Below are 17,763 nucleotides of genomic sequence, written 5' to 3'. Positions count from 1 at the left end.
GTTGTAATCTCTGGATTACTCCCGGTGCCACGTGCTAGTAAGTATAGGAATAGGAAGATAGAACAGATGAATGCGTGGCTAAAGGGATGGTGCAGGGGGGAGGGCTTTAGTTTCCTGGATCACTGGGTCTGCTTCTGGGAAAGGTGGGACTTGTACAAGTCGGATGGTTTACACCTGAACCAGAGGGGAACCAATATCCTTGCGGGGAGGTTTGCTAGCACTGCTGGGGAGGGTTTAAACTAACTTGGCAGGGGGTTGGGTACAGAGTGGAGCTATAGTAGGGGGTGATTTACAGCCAAATACAGAGGGAAAAACAAGTCAGCTGGGAAGGCAGAGCAAATATGTGAAGGCAAAAGAGAATATGGCAGGGATGGAAGGCATTTATTTTAATGCAAGGAGTCTTGCAAATAAGGTGGATGAACTGAAGTTGTTGTTGAACACATGGGAGTACGATATTGTTGCTATCACGGAGATATGGTTGAGGGAGGGTCAGGACTGGCAGCTCAATATTCCGGGGTATAGAATCTTCAGGCGAGACAGAGGGGGGTGTAAAAGGGGAGGGGGTGTTGCAATATTAATTAAGGAGTCAATTACTGCTGTAAGGAGGGATGATATATTAGCGGGTTCCTCTAATGAGGCCATATGGGTAGAACTTAAAAACAAAAAGGGGGCAAGCACTTTGCTGGGAGTGTACTATAGGCCCCCAAACAGTCAGGGGGAGATAGAGGAACAGATATGTAGGCAAATCTCAGAAAAGTGCGAAAATAATAGGGTAATAATAGTGGGGGATTTCAACTTCCCCAATATAAATTGGGACAGTCAGAGTGTGAAAGGCTTAGAGGGTGCAGAATTCTTAAAGTGCATCCAGGAGAGCTTTTTGAGCCAACATGTAGAAAGTCCTACAAGAGAGGGGGCGGTACTGGACCTAATTCTGGGGAATGTAGCCGGGCAAGTGGTGGAAGTGTCAGTAGGAGAGCATTTTGGCGACAGTGACTATAATACGGTGAGATTTAAGGTGGTCATGGAAAAAGACAAAGACGGCCCGGAAATAAGGGTTCTAAATTGGGGGAAGGCCGATTTTAATATGATAAGGCAGGATCTGGCCAAAGTGGACTGGGAGCAGCTACTTATAGGAAAATCCACATCAAAACAGTGGGAGACTTTCAGAAGGGAAATAGAGAGAGTACAACGCCAACATGTTCCTGTAAAGATCAAGGGTGGGACCAACAAGCAAAGGGAACCTTGGATGACAAGGGATATACAAAAATGCATTAGAAATAAAAGGGGGGCTTTTGGCAGTTACAAAAGACTAAAGACGGAAGAAGCCCTAGAGGAGTATAAAAAGTGCAGGGGCATACTTAAAAAAGAAATTAGGAGGGCGAGGAGGGGCCATGAAATAACACTGGCGAGCAAAATAAAGGAAAATCCTAAGATGTTTTATAAGTATATTAAGGGCAAGAGGATAACCAGGGAAAGGGTAGGGCCCATTAGGGACCAAAGTGGCAATCTGTGTGTAGAGCCAGAGGATGTAGGCGGGGTTTTAAATGAATTTTTTGCATCTGTGTTCACTATGGAGAAAGACGATGCAGACATAGAAATCGGGCAAGGGGACTGTGACATACTTGAACATATTAGCATCGAGAGGGAGGAGGTGCTAGCGGTTTTAGCAGGCCAAAAAGTGGATAAATCCCCAGGCCCGGACGAGATGTATCCCAGGCTGCTGTGGGAGGCAAAGGAGGAGATTGCAGGGGCTCTGACACAAATTTTCAGAACCTCTCTGGCCACAGGGGATGTACCAGAGGACTGGAGAACAGCTAACGTAGTACCATTATTCAAGAAGGGTAGCAGGGATAAACCAGGGGATTACAGGCCAGTGAGTCCAACATCTGTGGTGGGGAAATTATTGGAAAAAATTCTGAGGGACAAAATTAATCTCCACTTGGAGAGGCAAGGATTAATCGGGGATAGTCAGCATGGCTTTGTCAAGGGTAAATCATGTCTGACAAATCTGATTGAATTTTTCGAGGGGGTGACTACGGGGGTGGATGAGGGAAATGCTGTGGATGTGGTTTACATGGACTTCAGTAAAGCTTTTGACAAAGTCCCGCATAGGAGACTGGTCAAGAAGGTAAGAGCCCATGGGATCCAGGGTGCCTTGGCGCGTTGGATCCTAAACTGGCTGAGTGGCAGGAGGCAGAGGGTGATGGTCGAAGGTTGCTTTTGTGACTGGAAGCCTGTGTCCAGTGGGGTACCTCAGGGATCGGTGCTGGGTCCCTTGTTGTTTGTGATCTACATAAATGATTTGGATGAGAATGTAAAAGGTATGATCAGTAAGTTCGCAGATGACACGAAAATTGGTGGGGTGGTAAATTGCGAGGAGGAAAGCCTCAGGCTACAGGACGATATAAACGGGTTGGTCAGATGGGCGGAAAAGTGGCAAATGGAATTTAACCCTGAAAAGTGCGAGGTGATGCATTTTGGACGGACAAATAAGGCAAGGGAATACACAATGAGTGGTAGGACCCTAGGAAGTACAGAGGGTCAGAGGGACCTTGGTGTACATGTACATAGGTCCCTGAAGGCAGCGGAGCAGGTAGATAAGGTGGTTAAAAAGGCATATGGGATACTTGCCTTCATTAGCCGAGGCATAGAATATAAGAGCAGGGAGGTTATGATGGAGCTGTACAAAACGCTGGTGAGGCCACAGCTGGAGTACTGTGTGCAGTTCTGGTCGCCTCACTATAGGAAGGATGTGATTGCTTTGGAGAGGGTGCAGAGAAGATTCACCAGGATGTTACCTGGGATGGAGCGCCTCAGCTATGAAGAGAGGCTGGACAGGCTGGGGTTGTTTTCCTTGGAGCAGAGAAGGCTGAGGGGGGACCTGATTGAGGTGTACAAAATGATGAGAGGCATAGATAGGGTAGATAAAGAGGAACTTTTCCCCTTAGTGGGGGGGTCAATAACAAGGGGGCATAGATTCAGGGTAAGGGGCAGGAGATTTAGAGGGGATTTGAGGAGGAACTTTTTCACCCAGAGGGTGGTTGGAATGTGGAATTCAATGCCTGAAAGGGTGGTAGAGGCAGGAACCCTCACAACATTCAAGAAGCATTTGGATGAGCACTTGAAATGCCATTGCATACAAGGCTATGGACCAAATGCTGGAAAATGGGATTAGACTGGACAGGGATGGATGGGCGGCGCAGACACGATGGGCCGAAGGGCCTCTTCCTGTGCTGTAAAACTCTATGACTCTATCACTTGTGCACCAGTCGCTGAAGGTAAGCATGCAGGTGCAGCAGGCGGTTAAGTAGGCAAATGGTATGTTGGCCTTCGTAGCGAGAGGGTTTGAGTACAGGAACAAGGATGTCTTGCTGCAGTTGTACAGGGCCTTGGTGAGACCACATCTTGAGTATTGTGTGCAGTTTTGGTCGCCTTATCTGAGGAAGGATGTTCTTGCCATGGAAGGAGTTCAGTGAAGAATCTCCAGGCTGATAACTGGGATGGCAGGAATGACGTATGAAGAGAGATTGGGTCGATTGGGCTTATACTCATTGGAGTTTAGAAGAATGAGAGGGGATCTCATTGAAACTTAAAAAATTCTGACAGGACTGGGGAGACTCGATGCAGGAAGGATGTTCCCAATGGTCGGGGAGTCCAGAACCAGGGGTCACAGTCTAAAGATAAGGGGTAAGCCATTTAGGACAGAAATGAGGAGGAATTTCTTCGCCCAGAGAGTGGTGAACCTGCGGAATTCTCTACCACAGAAGGCAGTAGAGGCCAATTCATTAAATGTATTCAAGAAGGAGTTGGATATATTTCTTAAGGTTAAAAGGATCAAGGGATATGGGGAGAAAGCAGGGACAGGGTACTGAATTTGGATGATCAGCCATGATCTCATTGAATGGCGGAGCAGACTCGAAGGGCCGAATGGCCTACTCCTGCTCCTATGTTCCATGTTTCTATGTTTCTATTTCATTACATATGAATTAGGAGCAGGAGTAGGCCACTCGGTCCCTCGAGCCTGCTCCGCCATTCAATGAGATCATGGCTGATCCGATTACTCCACATTCTCGCCTACCCTCAATAACTTGTCTCAGTTTCTTGCTCAAATAGTTCTACTTTTTGTGGCATCTTCTTTCAATATACTATTTCATGAGTGAATTACAGTATTTTACTGGAGTTTCTCAGCATCCTCCTCACAGCACACACACCCACCCAGCTTTGTGTCATCTGCAAACTTGGAGATATTACATCTAGTTCCCTCGTCTAGATCATTAATATATATATTGTGAATAGCTGGGGTCCTAGGAGGGAACTAGATGTAATATCTCCAAGTTTGCAGACGACACAAAACTGGGTGGGCCTGTGTGCTGTGAGGAAGATGCTGAGAAACTCCAGTACGATTTGGACAGGTTGGGTGATTGGGCAGAAACATGGCAGATGCAATATAATGTGGATAAATGCGAGGTTATCCACTTTGGTGTCAAAAACAGGAAGGCAGATTATTATCTGAATGGCAATAGATTGAGAGAAGGGGAAGTGCAAGAGACCTGGGTGTCCTTGTGCACCAGTCGCTGAAGGTAAGTGATAGGGAATAAGCAAGCTGTAAAGCCATAAAAGGAGTTCCGCCCTTCGTCCAATCAGGACGCAACAGCGAGTAATTCGCTGTCATAAACTCCGGGAATAAAACGCTGAGGCCAACCCCGGGTGTTTGTGAAGCAGATAATGTTGAGTGTTTTAATTGTAGCCTGGCAAAATGGAGCAGCACAGGACACGAACTTTCGTTTTTGGGGTTTTTTATTCTGTATTAATAACTTGGGTCTAGGTTTAGGATGAAATTGTAAATACATAAAACACAGTCGACAAAATACGGCAGTGGCTTGCTGCAAAACAGAACATGAGGCAAACCACAGGTGAAGGCAGTTAATTAACTAACAATCATTATACAAAACAAAACATATCATACCATACATTCGTATGTCCCGTTATCACTTGTCACCTCTTACAAGCAAACAGAAAGTATTAAACTCGTTCGAAACGTAGCCCCAAGGACTCAACAACAATTTTAACAAAGGTTAACACCAGCACATGGTGGGACAATCTACAAGCATCCCCGTGATATCGAGTGATTTGGGAAACAATATCACTTTAAAACTATGTCTGGCTGCACTAAATGCTGTTTTAGTTGTACTTTACGCAGACTAAGTTCATTTCAAAAGTCATATTCACCCCAACTCTCCTCAGAGCACCCCCCCCACGCTGGATCTAGAAAATGGAGGCTGTGAAGAAAGGGGAGGTTCCTTTGGCATCACATGGCCCTTCCCATAACCCTTTTCTCCTTTTTTCAAATTCTAAAGGGGAAAATGAACCGCACCATCTAGTGGACTTAAATATTCACTGCATTTTCCCACTTGGCTACATTCTCCCCTGCTTTAAAGTCAACGTCCTCGGTGACTTCGCACCCGTTTTTCACTTCTTTTACAGCTTCTCGAAAAAATGCAGTACCCAGACTCGATAAAACATGAGAGAACACCTCAGGACTGAGTGAGACTGCATTACAGGCTGACTGAGGCAAATGGTATGGGTTAGGGTTTACCCCAGCATTGGCTCTTTTAGTTCTGCGAGGAGCCGGAATGGGTACCTCAACCTCAGTCCCACACTCAGAAGGATCTGAATGCTCTGGCTCAGGAACAGCCTCTGATTCCTGTACATCTTGGGCGTTATCAACAGGATCATTGTTTACTTTTTCCTCCTGAGTTAACTCTGGATAGGTGACTTCCTCTACCACAACAAACTCAGTATCAGAGGGCTCTGGCAACGATTCTGTCAAAAGAGTGACAGGGGGTACGGTGACAGGGGACTTGGTTCTCGTCCGCCTAGGCTCAGGGACAGGGGTAACACATGGCCTAAGATTAACTCTATGGACCCTTTTTAAAGGACCGCCCTCTACAGGCTCAACTGCATGTGTAGTACCCTGTACCTCCACCACTCTGTACACAGTAGGACCCCAAGCATCCTGAATTTTGTTCCTACCCAAAGGCCTGTGTCGTAAGTATACCAACTGACCCACCTCAATGGTTGGACAGTACACTTTGTCTTTGTTAAGTTCAATTCTTTGAGCTGATTTCTTTTCAGTGTACTCTCTTGCCCTTGCATGTGCCTCCTTCAAACGCTCTTGGTGGACAACCAACCACTCATGTTTCTTGTCTAACACTTGCTCCTGACCTAATAAAGCATCTACAGGAAGGTGTGGATGAACCCCGAAAAGCAGATAGTACGGTGAGTAGCCAGTCGTAGCATGGGGTGTTACATTGTAGGCATACACCAACTCAGATAAGTGCTCAGGCCAGCGGTGCTTCTTTTCTGGAGGCAGTGTACGCAAAAGATCATGTAAAGATCTGTTGAATCTCTCACATTGAGCATTTCCTTCCGGGTGGTGTGGGGTAGTGCGGGTTTTCTTTACACCATAAAGCTTACACAGCTCGGCAATGATTTCACTCTCAAAATTTCGACCTCTGTCTGAATGCAATCTTTCTGGGACCCCATACTTCATGAACCACTCTTTGAGAAGGACTTTTGCCGTGGTATCAGCCTTTTGGTCCCGAGTAGGGAAGGCTTGTGTGAATTTAGTGAAAACATCGGTCACCACTAACACATTCTCACGACCATCGGAGGCCGGTTCCAGCATGGTGAAATCTACAGCAACTACTTCAAGGGGCCGGGAGGCTAGAAATGATTTCATAGGGGCATGTATCTTGGGGTGGGGCATTTTTGTCAAAACACACCTCTCGCATTTCTTGACCCACTGTTCCACATCCCCATACATCCCAACCCAAAAACATCTCTGTCTCAAAAGGTTCTGTGTGCGCTCTATTCCCTGATGGCCCATACGATCATGCACACCTTCAAGCACGACTTCTTTCAAACAAGAGGGCAGTAGTAGCTGGTGACACTCACCAACATGGACATCCTCGATTACACGGTACAACAAACCATCTTGCTCACAAATACGGGGCCACTGCTTTAACGTGGATAATACTAGCTTGGATAACTGCGACCTCTCCTTGTAAGTTGGCCTTCGCTGCTCACCCCAAAACTTCCTAAACACGCTGAGGGTGGGGTCTGTGTCCTGAAACTTACGTAGTTCCTCTTTAGAGTAACCGGGAAGTGTTGGTGTGTTACCCTGCAACTCACTACGCTCAGTACTTTCTTCTGCGTCCGAAACATGGATCTGTCTGACTTTACAGCACTTGACTCCTGCTGTCCCTAAGTCTGGTCCTAGAGCTGTTCCCTTGTGAGTGACATTACATATGGCCACACAACCATCATAGTCTGCATCCCCACTGTCTGACTCGGGCTCCCCTGCTAACGGCTGCCTAGAGAGGGCATCTGCTGCTGCATTACAGCGGCCTGGGCGGTACTTGACGTCAAAGTCAAAAACAGCTAACTGAGCCACCCATCTTTGCTCAACAGCACCTAACTTAGCTGTAGAAAGGTGACACAGGGGGTTGTTATCTGTTATGACAGTGAACTTGGAACCTAGAAGGTAACCTCGAAATTTCTCTGAAACAGCCCATTTGAGGGCGAGGAGCTCTAGTTTCATACTGCTGTAGTTTCTGTCATTTCTTTCAGCATTATGGAGCCTCCTACTGGCATATGCTATCACTCTCTTCCTATCTCCCTGCTGCTGGTGGAGGATGGCACCTAATCCTAGGTTACTGGCATCCATCTCTACAATAAAAGGCTGAGTGAAATCTGCATAACCTAACACTGGAGCACTGATCAGCTTTTCTTTCAGCTGTTCGAAAGCAGCTTGGCACGCAGCTGTCCATGAACCTTCAAACAACCGTTTTGCTTTTGCTGGGCTGTCTTCCCTAAGGCATGCATTGACTACGTCATGGAGAGGGCCAGCTCATTTAGAAAAATCCTCAATGAACCTCCTGTAATAACTACAGAAACCAAGAAATGACCTCAGATCTTTGACTGTACTGGGGACCGGCCACTTCTTTACGGCGGCAATTTTCTCTGGATCTGTCCCTATACCCTCCCCTGAAATTTGATGCCCAAGGAACCTGACTTCCTGCTGCAGGAAGTGACACTTTTCAAGCTTTACTTTCAACCCTGTCTCTTTCAGTCGTCTTAGGGCTGTCTCAAGCCTCTCTAAATGGTCCGGGAAGGTCTGAGAGAACACAAGGATGTCATCTAAATACACTAATAGGATGTGGAACACTAAGTCGCTCATAGTCGCTTGCATAAGTCGTTGAAAAGTCGCAGGTCCATTACAGACACCAAAAGGCATTCTGAGGTACTCAAAAAGGCCAAAAGGAGTTGTAAAAGCAGTCTTAGGCCTGTCACTTTCACGAACAGCAACCTGGTGGTACCCACTTGCAAGATCAATGGTCGAGAAGAACTTTGCACCATGAAGGGCATCAAAACTCTCGTCAATGCGGGGCAAAGGAAATGCGTCACGTCTGGTTTTTGAGTTGTTTCCTAAAGTCAACACATAGTCGTATGTCTCCATCAGTCTTACGAACTACCACTATGGGTGAAGCGTATGAACTATTGCTCTCCTGGATGACACGCTTTCTTAAAAGCTTAGTGATGTGGTCCCTCACCTCTTTGTACAGTGTAGGTGGGATACGACGGTATGGCTCTGTAACTGGTGCGTCATCTACCAAGTTAATCTCATGCTCAACTTTATCAGTGTAGCCTAGGTCCTCATCTTTAAAAGCAAATACTTCCGAATACCTGGCTAAAAGTGCACCTAACTCTGCTTGTTGGCCCTGTGTGCCACCAATGTGTAGTTTGTCCAAAAGTAACTGAATGTCTTGGTCTGTCATCTGTCCTTCTTTTCTGCCAACAGTTACTTCCTCTGTGTCAGCGGAGATGCGTTGAAATCGCACCTCACAGGAGTCCTTGTCTACACACTCTGCCTGAGTCGGAATACCAAGCCTGGTCCTGGGGCTTAACCACACATCCTCCTCAGAGAAATTTACCACCTGCACTGGAAATAAATGTCCCTTTGATTCAACTAGAGTGGGGACAACTACCAGGCCACCTGGCAATGGTGTGTTACCTGGCTCCAACAGCATTTTAGTGCTGCCACCTGACTGAGTTTTAAGTCCCTTTACATAGACTGTAGCTATGGAAGACGCAGGCACATGTACAGCACCCCTACCAGCTACACGGACAGAAGATGACTTTGGAGTGATGTTACACTGTTGTACTTGCTGAAATGCTTCCCTCCAATCTGAATCCAACTTTCCCCCTAGAGTAGTGTCAAACTCAGCATGAACTAGTTGTCTGCATTGGCTGATGATGTTCATACCAATAAGACCTGGTGCTGCAGGCTGTGACTGCTGATGCTCTTTGACTACCAGGAAACCACATTCGGGTAAGGTTATGCCCATAGTTTCAACATCTAACTCAAGGTAGCCCAAGTAGGGAATGTCCAACCCATTGGCGGCAGTGATCTTAAGCCACCCGATTGTAGGCAGCATATCCTCATCCCTCCCAAGTAAGTGCTCTCTGAAAAAAACTTCAGTAATAGTGCTGACTTGGCTCCCGGTATCCAGTAAACAGTTAGCAGTAACCCCCCCAATCTTGAGATCTACTACTGGACATTTACCTACTGCACGGTCAAGAAATCTGTCACGAATACCAGTACTGTTCTGAGAGCCTGCAGGTTTTCCTCGCATTGCCCGGCTCATGGCAATCGAGGGAGTTAGTTTTCCTGCACCCCAGCCGGCAGTGGTGGATGTGTTTGCTACCTCGTGCTTCTGAGGACACTGTTTGGCAATGTGCCCCGCCCCGTTACACTTAAAGCAAATAGGCTGACCTTCATCAGTGAACTTTGGCTTGGCTCTAGGTTTCCCAACCTTGTCATTACCCGTGTTTTCCTTCTGTAGAGCAAGACCCCGTACTGCCTCTGTTAGTTCCCCGATAGCTTTACCCTGTTCCGCCACCACTTTAAGAACATCCTGTAAAGTGACAGCCTGGCTGCCTGGTACCCCAATGGCAGAACACTGAAGATCCCTCCCCGTACTGTCACACACTACATTCTTGCTCTTTGCAACTTTAGTGCTACAGGGCTGGTCTTCTAAGGACCATAAGACAGCTTCCTCACGTACATCGAACAGGGTAGACTGGGGGTTGTCTCGTACAAACTTGCGCAACTCTCTCCGGAGTGAGGGATCTCTAACACCATCAACAAATCTGTTTCTGACAACCCGTTTTGTGTCCGGCACAGCATCAGGTGATTGCTTTACCAAAGTTCTAATAATCTGAGAGAGTGCATGTGAGTATTCTCGGAAATCTTCACCCTCTTCTTGCTTGCGTCCATAGAAAGTTTCTAACAGCTGGGACTCACTGCGTTTTTCGGTGAAAGCCCCCCTTAGGTAACTGAACAGGTCACTGGGCTGCTTAGACTCTCCACCCAACCGTAACCTAATTTCCTGTAGGGCTGCCCCCCTCAACAAAGATCGAATGAAATCTACCTGCTCTGCAGGAGTCTGATCTCTAGCTCGTAGTACACTTTCAACCTCTTCAATGAACTCATCAACTGAACGACTATCTTTGGATACCTCACCACTGAATGGTTGGATCTGACGCTCTCTGGGTACATACACATATGACTTGGTTGCCCCATTACCTAGAGTGGCAATAATTGCCATTGCTTGGTCATGGTTTTTTTTCAACTCTGAAATCTGTGCCTTGAGTTCATCTATCTGGTTGCCCTCACCCACACTAGAGGTATTGTCCTCACCATCCGAATTGTGAGCTCCACCCGCCTCCTCAGGAGGGTCTAACATTTTGACTCAGTTCACAAGTCCCTGACAGTCACTGAATGGGATGGCCGCTGCGACGATTCTTCTCCAATGGTGTCCCTCCTCGGTGCCTTGATGGGTCCTCTCCCAGATTGGTCCTGGCGCCCTCTGGATCCCGTCTGTCTGGTCTGGTCCTCCTTAGCAACTCCAGGCAGCACTCTCCGTCCGTCTCCAGGTCCACTTGGCACCACACCGCTCTTCCCCCACTGCCGTATTTTATGTAACTTTCCCAAACCTGAGAAACTCCAAGCTAACAGACCCCACTCCTGGTACCAAAATGTGTAGCCTGGCAAAAGGGAGCAGCACAGGACACGAACTTTCGTTTTTGGGGTTTTTTATTCTGTATTAATAACTTGGGTCTAGGTTTAGGATGAAATTGTAAATACATAAAACACAGTCAACAAAATACGGCAGTGGCTTGCTGCAAAACAGAACATGAGGCAAACCACAGGTGAAGGCAGTTAATTAACTAACAATCATTATACAAAACAAAACATATCATACCATACATTCGTATGTCCCGTTATCACTTGTCACCTCTTACAAGCAAACAGAAAGTATTAAACTCGTTCGAAACGTAGCCCCAAGGACTCAACAACAATTTTAACAAAGGTTAACACCAGCACATGGTGGGACAATCTACAAGCATCCCCGTGATATCGAGTGATTTGGGAAACAATATCACTTTAAAACTATGTCTGGCTGCACTAAATGCTGTTTTAGTTGTACTTTACGCAGACTAAGTTCATTTCAAAAGTCATATTCACCCCAACTCTCCTCAGAGCACCCCCCCCACGCTGGATCTAGAAAATGGAGGCTGTGAAGAAAGGGGAGGTTCCTTTGGCATCACATGGCCCTTCCCATAACCCTTTTCTCCTTTTTTCAAATTCTAAAGGGGAAAATGAACCGCGCCATCTAGTGGACTTAAATATTCACTGCATTTTCCCACTTGGCTACATAATAATGGGGCCTGGGGCCGTACTCGGGGTGTGAGCAGCCCGCGTCCCCCCGGGGTTCATGAACCTGCTCCCTGAGCTCAGGGTGTGAGCGTCCCGCGTCCCCCCGGGGTTCGTGAACCCGCTCCCTGAGCTCTCTCACCTGATGTGTCAGTGGCTGCTGCCAAGGTCCGCGCATGCTCAGCATGGTCAGCCCGGGTGACTGACGTGAGCTCCCGACCAATAGGAAGAGCGGGGTGGGGCTGGAGGACCGAGTGGGTGGCGGGTCCTCCAACCAATCGGAGTGTGTGAGGGGCGGGGCTTGACCTTTAAACCTGAACAACAGAAGGTGAGCTGAGCATGCGCGGGAGAGGCTGATTGTTGGGCAGTGTAAGCTGAGCATGCGCGGGTGGCGAGGCTGCAGCAGGTCGGCGGGTTAATGAACCCCGGGGGGACGCGGGCTTCACACACCCCGAGTGCAGCCCCAGGCCCAATTATAAGAGCAGTGAACATCATCCGCCTCCACCCGCGGGTTCTCGTTTCACTCCGGCCCGAATCTCAACAAAGCGCCAAACTCCGGGACAGGCAGGAAGTGAGTCAGGGAACATCTGTAAATGGAGGAGAAATGGTGACTGGTCAGGGAGCGTCTGTAAATGGAGGAGAAATGGTGACTGGTCAGGGAGCGTCTGTAAATGGAGGAGAAATGGTGACTGGTCAGGGAGGGTCTGTAAATGGAGGAGAAATGGTGACTGGTCAGGGAGCGTCTGTAAATAGAGGAGAAATGGTGACTGGTCAGGGAGTGTCTGTAAATGGAGGAGAAATGGAGACTGGTCAGGGAGTGTCTGTAAATGGAGGAGAAATGGAGACTGTTCAGGGAACCTCTGTAAATGGAGGAGAAATGGAGAAATGGAGACTGGTCAGGGACCGTCTGTAAATGGAGGAGAAATGGAGGCTGTTCAGGGAACCTCTATAAATGGAGGAGAAATGGAGACTGGTCAGGGAGCGTGTATAAATGGAGGAGAAATGGAGACTGGTCAGGGAGCACTTGTAAATGGATGAGAAGTGGAGACTGGTCTGGGAGCGTCCTTCACCTAAACTGAGAAATATCACACAGGGACAGTTTATAGGGAGGTACCGAGTGTGGGAAAGGGGGTTTTAGAAGTTCGGAATTAAAATTAAAATATTGTCAAAATGAAAATATTGTCACGATTAAATTAGATTTAGAATGAAATTCTAAACACAGGACAGATTTTCTTTATTTCATATACATATGACCTGCTGAGTGTTTCCAGCATTTTCTGTTGTTATTTCAGATTTCCAGCATTCACAGTATTTTGCTATTGTATGTTTACATAGAGGCTGCCAGATTCTGAATTAAAAGACTAACTGCCCAGAAACTCTAGAATTGAAGCTTTTTTCAATCCCTCCTTGGCCTTACCCCTCCCTATCTCTGTAACCTCCTCCAGCCCTACAACCCTCCCAGATTGCTGCGCTTCTCCAATTCTGGCCTCTTGCACGTCCCCAGTTTTAATCGCTCCACCATTGGCGGCTGTGCCTTCAGCTACTGGGCCCTAAGCTCTGGAATTAATTCCCCAAACTCCCCGACTCTCCTCTTTTAAGCCGCTCCTTAAAACCTACCTCTTTTGCGCTAATATCTCCTTATATGGTTTGGTGTCAAATTTTGTTTGATAACGCTCCTGTGGAGCACCTTGGGCCATTTTACTATGTTAAAGGTGCTACATAAATGCAAGTTGTTGTTATTCTCTACACAGAGACCTTCCCTGTTGGAGAGGTCCATAAACATCATTGTGTTGTCTAGGCAATGGGCAAAGCCATCTGTCTTAACTATCAATTTAAGAAGTTTATAGTTCCAATTAACTCCTGAGGCACAACACTCAATTGTGGGAAGAAAATATACTGAAGGAGCTGTACGTTACAAAAACAGTCTGCCAAGCCTATGTCTGTGGAAGATCGAGTTAGAGCGAGCACATCTGTAAAAGGAATGCAGCTGGAAGTAATATTCCTTGCAGTTCTCTGGAGGCCCTTTGTTAGTTCATTAATTGTAAGATTAGTTTGAGGTTGTTTGTTCTGTAACTTTCCTTCAGCAGGATGATCTGATTGACAGATGTAACAAGAATCACGCAGGCTCTACTTTTCAGGCCTGAATAGCAGGGCAGTTAGCAGCTTGGTTGAGAGTCCGAACCCCGGGGATAAGAAAGCTGACTGCTGCAGTCAAGGTGGAACATCTTGTGGTGCCTCCCAGATCTGCTAACTATCGGTCTGCTCAGTTGGTGGACACTGCCTGTTAGAAGTACTTTACTACACAACTATAATATTGTATGAATATCATAATTGGTATTTGTTTGTAGAATCTGTTATATGAGGAAAATTTTCACAGCGGGGAGTAACCATATATGTGTTCTGTGTGTAGACGAGGCTTCAACCGATCGTCCAATCTGGAGAGACACAAGGACACCCGCACCATGGAGAAACCGTGGGAATGTGGAGACTGGGAAGGGATTCTCTTGCCCATCTGAGCTGGAAATTCATTGGCGCAGTCACACTGGGGAGAGGCCGTTCATCTGCTCCATGTGTGGGAAGGGATTCACTCGTTCAAGGAACCTCACTGTACACCACCGTATTCACACCGGGGAGAGGCCGTTCACTTGCTCCGTGTGTGGGAAGGAATTCACTCGTTCATCCCACCTCACTACACACCAACTTGTTCACACTGATGATGGATCTTTTAAATGCTCTGACTGTGAAAAGAGCTTTAAAAGCAGAAATTCTTTGCTGGCACACCAACGCACTCACACAGAGGAAAGGCCATTCACCTGCTCCGTGTGTGCGAAATGATTTGCTCGTTCATTCAACCGGCTGGCACACCAACGCACTCACACTGGGGAGAGGCCATTCACCTGCACCGTTTGTGGAAAGAGATTCACTCAGTCATCCAGCCGACTGACTCACCAGCAAGTTCACACTGGGGAGAGGCCGTTCACCTGCACCGTTTGTGGAAAGAGATTCACTCAGTCATCCAGCCTACTCACTCACCAGCGAGTTCACACTGGGGAGAGGCCGTTCACCTGCACCGTTTGTGGAAAGAGATTCACTCAGTCATCCAGCCTACTGACTCACCAGCGAGTTCACAAGTGACTGTAGGGTTGGATTCTGCTATTGTGCTGCTGTTAATCACATTCAGGACATAGAACATAGAAGATAGGAGCAGGAGTAGGCCGTTTGGCCCCTCGAGCCTGCTCTGCCATTTAATGAGATCATGGCTGATCATCCAAATTCAGTACCCTGTCCCTGCTTTCTCCCCATATCCCTTGATCCCTTTAGCCTTAAGAAATATATCTAACTACTTGAATATATTTAATGAATTGGCCTCTACTGCCTTGTGTGGTAGAGAATTCCACAGGTTCACCACTCTCTGGGTGAAGAAATTCCTCCTCATCTCTGTCCTAAATGGCTTACCCCTTTAGACTGTGACCCCTGGTTCTGGACTCCCCTGCCATCGGGACTGAACCATGTTCATTCTGATAATTGGGGTTTGTTTCTAATGTTAATAACTCCCTAACTGGGCTGGAGTTTAATCTTCTGGATATATGCCAAAATAAATCATCATTGTTTCAAACACACAGTGTGTGGAGTCCTTGATTTCTCCAAGATAAGAGACTAATTGATGTCCTGTTACCGACAACTCCATTTTTGGGCCTTTTCTCCTTTCTAACTCTGGATTATTTCAGTCCTCATACCTTCGGTTACTCTCATGGACAAGTCCCAGCTCGCCATACATTCCAGAGTGCCTCTCCTAGCCTTGGTATCCAGGGAAGGTATCGGTAACATGCCCGGGATCACTAAACACAAAACCCAGTCTGTTAATCACTTTCAGCTACTGGGCTTAGTGTGTGCCCCACAGCATCTCTCTCACCTTCGATGTGTAAATAGAGCATCACGCCTCAGAACCTGGTTTATATTTAAATTAACTCAGGAAATGTATTTAACAGAAGATCAACAAGGAAACACATCACGGCCCAATAATCCAGCTCTACATTCACAGGAGGAAGCCTGTTATCTAACTCCTCGAGTGGACGAAATCAAGAAATATCCCAAATATAAGGGCCCCTCGAATGCTTTAATACCTTTCAAATCGTGACCGGTTCCTCCTTATTCTAGAATTCCCCATCCCTGTGGGAGTTGATATTGGTCAGTTTGCTCAGATGGTTCGAGCATGGTGCTAATAACACCAATGTCTTGGGTTCAATCCCCGTCCTGATGAGCTACGCTGTTTCGGCACGGGCTCGATGGGCCGAATGGCCTCCTGTGCTGTAACCATTGATTCTATGGTCAAAATCTGCCAATTGGAAATTTCTCACTGATTTTTCTGATTCGAATTTCAAGCTGACCAGTTGCGTCGCTCAGAGAATCTCCAAGGGGACTCTGATTTAAACACAGCTCTCCCCTCTTTTATATCTGGGATTAGCGTGTACGAGAATTTGAATACCTGACCACTCAAATTTAAAAGGGCCCATTGGTGATATACAGACTGAACCAATCACACAGCTCTGTGTCAGATTGAACTATTCCTCTCTCCAGCCTGTAACCGATGTAACTTGTAACACTGAGGCTGAAATTCCACTTAAGTGCACTGGGGGTGCAGGCAGTGCTGGGCACAGAGGGAGCAGCAAACCGGGTTCAGAGTGGGCACAGTGGGTTTGCCCTTGACCTGGGTTTTACGGTGAGCATGTGCTGGGGCCCAAGCTCATTGCCAATGCATAGATTCCAACCCTGGGACTGTACATGGGGATTCTAACCCTGGGACTGTACATGGGGATTCTAACCCTGGGACTGTACATGGGGATTCTAACCCTGGGACTGTACATGGGGATACTAACCCTGGGACTGTACATGGGGATTCTAACCCTGGGACTGTACATGGGGATTCTAACCCTGGGACTGGACATGGGGATTCTAACCCTGGGACTGTACATGGGGATTCTAACCCTGGGACTGTACATGGTGATTCTAACCCTGGGACTGTACATGGTGATTCTAACCCTGGGACTGGACATGGGGATTCTAACCCTGGGACTGTACATGGGGATTCTAACCCTGGGACTGTACATGGGGATTCTAACCCTGGGACTGTACATGGGGATTCTAACCCTGGGACTGGACATGGGGATTCTAACCCTGGGACTGTACATGGGGATTCTAACCCTGGGACTGTACATGGGGATTCTAACCCTGGGACTGTACATGGGGATTCTAACCCTGGGACTGTACATGGGGATACTAACCCTGGGACTGTACATGGGGATTCTAACCCTGGGACTGTACATGGGGATACTAACCCTGGGACTGTACATGGGGATTCCAACCCTGGGACTGTACATGGGGATTCTAACCCTGGGACTGTACATGGGGATTCTAACCCTGGGACTGGACATGGGGATTCTAACCCTGGGACTGTACATGGGGATTCTAACCCTGGGACTGTACATGGGGATTCCAACCTTGGGACTGTACATGTGGATTCTAACCCTGGGACTGTACATGGGGATTCTAACCCTGGGACTGGGTTTTGCCCGTGACCAGGATGTCGTCCAAGTAACACTGGGTCCCTGGAATCCCTTGCAGGACTTGATCCATTGCCCTTTGCCAAATAGCCGGAGCCGATGCTACCCCGAACACCAGCCGGTTGTATTGGTAGAGACCTTTGTGAGTGTTTATCGTGAGGTATTGTTTCGAGGCTTCTTCTACCTCCATTTGCAGGTACGCCTGGGCCAGATCAATCTTAGTGAAGCGTTTTCCTCCAGACAGCGAGGCGAAAATATCTTCAATCCGTGGAAGCGGATATTGTACCGTGTGAAGGACTGGGTTCACTGTCACCTTAAAATCCCCACAGATGCGGACCTTCTTTGGTTCCCCAGGCGTATTACTCAACGACCTCTTCATTACAGGAAGGATGGGTGTAGCCCACTCACTCCAGTCCACTT

The 17,763-nt window shown here is 47.4% G+C and overlaps 1 pseudogene across 1 annotated transcript in view; it reads left to right on the top strand.

Annotated features, from left to right (window-relative positions):
• LOC147118512 (uncharacterized) overlaps positions 1-15,393 on the top strand; it is a 53,820-nt pseudogene extending 38,427 nt beyond the window's left edge. The window contains exons 3-4 of the transcript XR_015077865.1: positions 12,173-12,353; positions 14,193-15,393. The product of XR_015077865.1 is annotated as an uncharacterized LOC147118512 (transcript). The remainder of the gene's footprint in view (positions 1-12,172; positions 12,354-14,192) is intronic.
• Positions 15,394-17,763: the final 2,370 nt, after the last annotated feature.

This window comes from Somniosus microcephalus, chromosome 4 (assembly GCF_052327205.1).
Source record: "Somniosus microcephalus isolate GS21.2 chromosome 4, FLI_Smic_1.0, whole genome shotgun sequence".
Classification (NCBI taxonomy): domain Eukaryota; kingdom Metazoa; phylum Chordata; class Chondrichthyes; order Squaliformes; family Somniosidae; genus Somniosus; species Somniosus microcephalus.
This window is presented reverse-complemented; position numbering and strand designations above follow the sequence as displayed.